The sequence below is a fragment of the Spea bombifrons genome, chromosome 9 (assembly GCF_027358695.1).
Source record: "Spea bombifrons isolate aSpeBom1 chromosome 9, aSpeBom1.2.pri, whole genome shotgun sequence".
NCBI classification, from domain to species: domain Eukaryota; kingdom Metazoa; phylum Chordata; class Amphibia; order Anura; family Pelobatidae; genus Spea; species Spea bombifrons.
In genome coordinates this window covers 14,584,978-14,589,977 of record NC_071095.1, presented here as the reverse complement: position 1 = coordinate 14,589,977, position 5,000 = coordinate 14,584,978, and the positions used below count along the sequence as shown (strand labels likewise).

At 48.4% G+C, this 5,000-nt stretch overlaps 13 non-coding genes and 2 pseudogenes across 13 annotated transcripts in view; all 15 read left to right on the top strand.

Annotated features, from left to right (window-relative positions):
- The first annotated feature begins 147 nt into the window (after window positions 1–147).
- Window positions 148–266, top strand: LOC128463493 (5S ribosomal RNA). Its single transcript, XR_008343386.1, has one exon. It is a non-coding gene; the product is annotated as a 5S ribosomal RNA (ribosomal RNA).
- Window positions 267–454: 188 nt separating this feature from the next.
- LOC128463751 (5S ribosomal RNA) lies at window positions 455–573 on the top strand. Its single transcript, XR_008343628.1, has one exon. It is a non-coding gene; the product is annotated as a 5S ribosomal RNA (ribosomal RNA).
- A 237-nt stretch (window positions 574–810) lies between these two features.
- LOC128463821 (5S ribosomal RNA) lies at window positions 811–929 on the top strand. The gene has a single exon (XR_008343694.1). It is a non-coding gene; the product is annotated as a 5S ribosomal RNA (ribosomal RNA).
- A 215-nt stretch (window positions 930–1,144) lies between these two features.
- On the top strand, window positions 1,145–1,263 carry LOC128463460 (5S ribosomal RNA). Its single transcript, XR_008343355.1, has one exon. It is a non-coding gene; the product is annotated as a 5S ribosomal RNA (ribosomal RNA).
- Window positions 1,264–1,476: 213 nt separating this feature from the next.
- LOC128464794 (5S ribosomal RNA) lies at window positions 1,477–1,595 on the top strand. The gene has a single exon (XR_008344608.1). It is a non-coding gene; the product is annotated as a 5S ribosomal RNA (ribosomal RNA).
- A 209-nt stretch (window positions 1,596–1,804) lies between these two features.
- LOC128464671 (5S ribosomal RNA) lies at window positions 1,805–1,923 on the top strand. Its single transcript, XR_008344492.1, has one exon. It is a non-coding gene; the product is annotated as a 5S ribosomal RNA (ribosomal RNA).
- Window positions 1,924–2,111: 188 nt separating this feature from the next.
- On the top strand, window positions 2,112–2,230 carry LOC128464252 (5S ribosomal RNA). Its single transcript, XR_008344097.1, has one exon. It is a non-coding gene; the product is annotated as a 5S ribosomal RNA (ribosomal RNA).
- A 233-nt stretch (window positions 2,231–2,463) lies between these two features.
- Window positions 2,464–2,582, top strand: LOC128465041 (5S ribosomal RNA). The gene has a single exon (XR_008344840.1). It is a non-coding gene; the product is annotated as a 5S ribosomal RNA (ribosomal RNA).
- Window positions 2,583–2,824: 242 nt separating this feature from the next.
- On the top strand, window positions 2,825–2,943 carry LOC128464669 (5S ribosomal RNA). The gene has a single exon (XR_008344490.1). It is a non-coding gene; the product is annotated as a 5S ribosomal RNA (ribosomal RNA).
- A 213-nt stretch (window positions 2,944–3,156) lies between these two features.
- Window positions 3,157–3,275, top strand: LOC128465057 (5S ribosomal RNA). Its single transcript, XR_008344855.1, has one exon. It is a non-coding gene; the product is annotated as a 5S ribosomal RNA (ribosomal RNA).
- Window positions 3,276–3,542: 267 nt separating this feature from the next.
- On the top strand, window positions 3,543–3,661 carry LOC128464660 (5S ribosomal RNA). The gene has a single exon (XR_008344481.1). It is a non-coding gene; the product is annotated as a 5S ribosomal RNA (ribosomal RNA).
- Window positions 3,662–3,894: 233 nt separating this feature from the next.
- Window positions 3,895–4,013, top strand: LOC128465599 (uncharacterized; annotated as a pseudogene).
- Window positions 4,014–4,285: 272 nt separating this feature from the next.
- LOC128465986 (uncharacterized) lies at window positions 4,286–4,394 on the top strand (annotated as a pseudogene).
- A 225-nt stretch (window positions 4,395–4,619) lies between these two features.
- On the top strand, window positions 4,620–4,738 carry LOC128463608 (5S ribosomal RNA). The gene has a single exon (XR_008343493.1). It is a non-coding gene; the product is annotated as a 5S ribosomal RNA (ribosomal RNA).
- Window positions 4,739–4,956: 218 nt separating this feature from the next.
- The window catches only part of LOC128463801 (5S ribosomal RNA), a 119-nt gene continuing 75 nt past the window's right edge, over window positions 4,957–5,000 (top strand). Inside the window, exon 1 of the ribosomal RNA XR_008343675.1 lies at window positions 4,957–5,000. This exon is cut by the window's right edge and continues 75 nt beyond it. This is a non-coding gene — a ribosomal RNA (5S ribosomal RNA).

Sequence of the window (5,000 nt, the reverse complement as noted above, 5' to 3'; positions counted from 1 at the left end):
AAAGCTTTAAACCCTTATTTGAACCTTCTCACCTTCTCTGTCCTGTCCCAGGGCTTATAATTCTTTCTGTCTGACGACAAGCAGCAGCAGCAGCAGCAGCAGCAGCAACAGCAACAGAATAAGAGAAGTAAAATAAAACACTTTCACACCTGCGGCAATACCACCCTGAAAGCGCCCGATCTCGTCTGATCTCGGAAGCTAAGCAGGGTTGGACCTGGTTAGTACCTGGATGGGAGACCGCCTGGGAATACCAGGTGTTGTAGGCTTTTAATTTTTTCTCACAGTCCGGGGAGAGCTTTTTGCCATGTGTTTCTTGCTCATCATCAAAGCTTTAAACCCTTATTTGAACCTTCTCACCTTCTCTGTCCTGTCCCAGGGCTTATAATTCTTTCTGTCTGACGACAAGCAGCAGCAGCAGCAACAGAATAAGAGAAGTAAAATAAAAAACTTTCACACCTGCGGCCATACCACCCTGAAAGCGCCCAATCTCGTCTGATCTCGGAAGCTAAGCAGGGTTGGGCCTGGTTAGTACCTGGATGGGAGACCGCCTGGGAATACCAGGTGTTGTAGGCTTTTTTATTTTTTCTCACAGTCCGGGGAGAGCTTTTTGCCATGTGTTTCTTGCTCATCATCAAAGCTTTAAACCCTTATTTGAACCTTCTCACCTTCTCTGTCCTGTCCCAGGGCTTATAATTCTTTCTGTCTGACGATGACAAGCAGCAGCAGCAGCAGCAGCAGCAGCAGCAGCAGCAGCAGCAGCAGCAGCAGCAGCAGCAACAGAATAAGAGAAGTAAAATAAAAAACTTTCACACCTGCAGCCATACCACCCTGAAAGCGCCTGATCTCGTCTGATCTCAGAAGCTAAGCAGGCTTGGGCCTGGTTAGTACCTGGATGGGAGACCGCCTGGGAATACCAGGTGTTGTAGGCTTTTAATTTTTTCTCACAGTCCGGGGAGAGCTTTTTGCCATGTGTTTCTTGCTCATCATCAAAGCTTTAAACCCTCATTTGAACCTTCTCACCTTCTCTGTCCTGTCCCAGGGCTTATAATTCTTTCTGTCTGACGACAAGCAGCAGCAGCAGCAGCAGCAGCAGCAGCAGCAGCAGCAGCAACAGAATAAGAGAAGTAAAATAAAAAAATTTCACACCTGCGGCCATACCACCCTGAAAGCGCCCGATCTCGTCTGATCTCGGAAACTAAGCAGGGTTGGGCCTGGTTAGTACCTGGATGGGAGACCGCCTGGGAATACCAGGTGTTGTAGGCTTTTTCTTTTCTCACAGTCCGGGGAGAGCGTTTTGCCATGTGTTTCTTGCTCATCATCAAAGCTTTAAACCCTTATTTGAACCTTCTCACCTTCTCTGTCCTGTCCCAGGGCTTATAATTATTTCTGTCTGATGACAAGCAGCAGCAGCAGCAGCAGCAGCAGCAGCAGCAGCAGCAGCAACAGAATAAGAGAAGTAAAATAAAAAACTTTCACACCTGCAGCCATACCACCCTGAAAGCGCCCGATCTTGTCTGATCTCAGAAGCTAAGCAGGGTTGGGCCTGGTTAGTACCTGGATGGGAGACCGCCTGGGAATTCCAGGTGTTGTAGGCTTTTAATTTTTTCTCACAGTCCGGGGAGAGCTTTTTGCCATGTGTTTCTTGCTCATCATCAAAGCTTTAAACCCTTATTTGAACCTTCTCACTTTCTCTGTCCTGTCCCAGGGCTTATAATTCTTTCTGTCTGACGACAAGCAGCAGCAGCAGCAGCAGCAGCAGCAGCAACAGCAACAGAATAAGAGAAGTAAAATAAAACACTTTCGCACCTGCGGCCATACCACCCTGAAAGCGCCCGATCTCGTCTGATCTCGGAAGCTAAGCAGGGTTGGGCCTGGTTAGTACCTGGATGGGAGACCGCCTGGGAATACCAGGTGTTGTAGGCTTTTAATTTTTTCTCACAGTCCGGAGAGAGCTTTTTGCCATGTGTTTCTTGCTCATCATCAAAGCTTTAAACCCTTATTTGAACCTTCTCACCTTCTCTGTCCTGTCCCAGGGCTTATAATTCTTTCTGTCTGACGACAAGCAGCAGCAGCAGCAACAGAATAAGAGAAGTAAAATAAAACACTTTCACACCTGCGGCCATACCACCCTGAAAGCGCCCGATCTCGTCTGATCTCGGATGCTAAGCAGGGTTGGGTCTGGTTAGTACCTGGATGGGAGACCGCCTGGGAATACCAGGTGTTGTAGGCTTTTAATTTTTTCTCACAGTCCGGGGAGAGCTTTTTGCCATGTGTTTCTTGCTCATCATCAAAGCTTTAAACCCTTATTTGAACCTTCTCACCTTCTCTGTCCTGTCCCAGGGCTTATAATTCTTTCTGTCTGACGACAAGCAGCAGCAGCAGCAGCAGCAGCAGCAGCAGCAGCAGCAGCAGCAGCAGCAGCAGCAGCAACAGAATAAGAGAAGTAAAATAAAACACTTTCACACCTGCGGCCATACCACCCTGAAAGCGCCCGATCTTGTCTGGTCTCGGAAGCTAAGCAGGGTTGGGCCTGGTTAGTACCTGGATGGGAGACCGCCTGTGAATACCAGGTGTTGTAGGCTTTTAATTTTTTCTCACAGTCCGGGGAGAGCTTTTTGCCATGTGTTTCTTGCTCATCATCAAAGCTTTAAACCCTTATTTGATGAACCTTCTCACCTTCTCTGTCCTGTCCCAGGGCTTATAATTCTTTCTGTCTGACGACAAGCAGCAGCAGCAGCAGCAGCAGCAGCAGCAGCAGCAGCAGCAGCAGCAGCAGCAGCAGCAGCAGCAACAGAATAAGAGAAGTAAAATAAAAAACTTTCACACCTGCAGCCATACCACCCTGAAAGCGCCCGATCTCGTCTGATCTCGGAAGCTAAGCAGGGTTGGGCCTGGTTAGTACATGGATGGGAGACCGCCTGGGAATACCAGGTAATGTAGGCTTTTTCTTTTCTCACAGTCCGGGGAGAGCTTTTTGCCATGTGTTTCTTGCTCATCATCAAAGCTTTAAACCCTTATTTGAACCTTCTCACCTTCTCTGTCCTGTCCCAGGGCTTATAATTCTTTCTGTCTGACGACGACGACAAGCAGCAGCAGCAGCAGCAGCAGCAGCAGCAGCAGCAACAGAATAAGAGAAGTAAAATAAAACACTTTCACACTTGCGACCATACCACCCTGAAAGCGTCCGATCTCGTCTGATCTCGGAAGCTAAGCAGAGTTGGGCCTGGTTAGTACCTGGATGGGAGACTGCCTGGGAATACCAGGTGTTGTAGGCTTTTAATTTTTTCTCACAGTCCGGGGAGAGCTTTTTGCCATGTGTTTCTTGCTCATCATCAAAGCTTTAAACCCTTATTTGAACCTTCTCACCTTCTCTGTCCTGTCCCAGGGCTTATAATTATTTCTGTCTGATGACAAGCAGCAGCAGCAGCAGCAGCAGCAGCAGCAGCAACAGAATAAGAGAAGTAAAATAAAAAACTTTCACACCTGCGGCCATACCACCCTGAAAGCAACAGAATAAGAGAAGTAAAATAAAACACTTTCACACCTGCGGCCATACCACCCTGAAAGCGCCCGATCTCGTCTGATCTCGGAAGCTAAGCAGGGTTGGGCCTGGTTAGTACCTGGATGGGAGACCGCCTGGGAATACCAGGTGTTGTAGGCTTTTAATTTTTTCTCACAGTCCGGGGAGAGCTTTTTGCCATGTGTTTCTTGCTCATCATCAAAGCTTTAAACCCTTATTTGGACCTTCTCACCTTCTCTGTCCTGTCCCAGGGCTTATAATTCTTTCTGTCTGACGACAAGCAGCAGCAGCAGCAGCAGCAGCAGCAGCAGCAGCAGCAGCAGCAGCAGCAGCTGCAGCAACAGAATAAGAGAAGTAAAATAAAAAACTTTCACACCTGTGGCCATACCACCCTGAAAGCGCCCGATCTCGTCTGATCTCGGAAGCTAAGCATAGTTGGGTCTGGTTAGTACCTGGATGGGAGATCGCCTGGGAATACCAGGTGTTGTAGGCTTTTAATTTTTTCTCACAGTCCGGGGTGAGCTTTTTGCCATGTGTTTCTTGCTCATCATCAAAGCTTTAAACCCTTATTTGAACCTTCTCACCTTCTCTGTCCTGTCCCAGGGCTTATAATTATTTCTGTCTGATGACAAGCAGCAGCAGCAGCAGCAGCAGCAGCAGCAGCAGCAGCAGCAGCAGCAGCAGCAGCAGCAGCAGCAGCAGCAGCAGCAGCAGCAGCAGCAGCAGCAGCAACAGAATAAGAGAAGTAAAATAAAACACTTTCACACCTGCGGCCATACCACCCTGAAAGCGCCCGATCTCGGAAGCTAAGCAGGGTTGGGCCTGGTTAGTACCTGGACGGGAGACCGCCTGGGAATACCAGGTGTTGTAGGCTTTTTCTTTTCTCACAGTCCGGGGAGAGCTTTTTGCCATGTGTTTCTTGCTCATCATCAAAGCTTTAAACCCTTATTTGAACCTTCTCACCTTCTCTGTCCTGTCCCAGGGCTTATAATTATTTCTGTCTGATGACAAGCAGCAGCAGCAGCAGCAGCAGCAGCAGCAGCAGCAGCAGCAGCAGCAGCAGCAACAGAATAAGAGAAGTAAAATAAAAAACTTTCACACCTGCAGCCATACCACCCTGAAAGCGCCCGATCTCGTCTGATCTCAGAAGCTAAGCAGGGTTGGGCCTGGTTAGTACCTGGATGGGAGACCGCCTGGGAATACCAGGTGTTGTAGGCTTTTAATTTTTTCTCACAGTCCGGGGAGAGCTTTTTGCCATGTGTTTCTTGCTCATCATCAAAGCTTTAAACCCTTATTTGAACCTTCTCACCTTCTCTGTCCTGTCCCAGGGCTTATAATTCTTTCTGTCTGACGACAAGCAGCAGCAGCAGCAGCAGCAGCAGCAGCAGCAGCAGCAGCAGCAACAGAATAAGAGAAGTAAAATAAAAAACTTTCACACCTGCAGCCATACCACCCTGAAAGCGCCCGATCTCGTCTGATC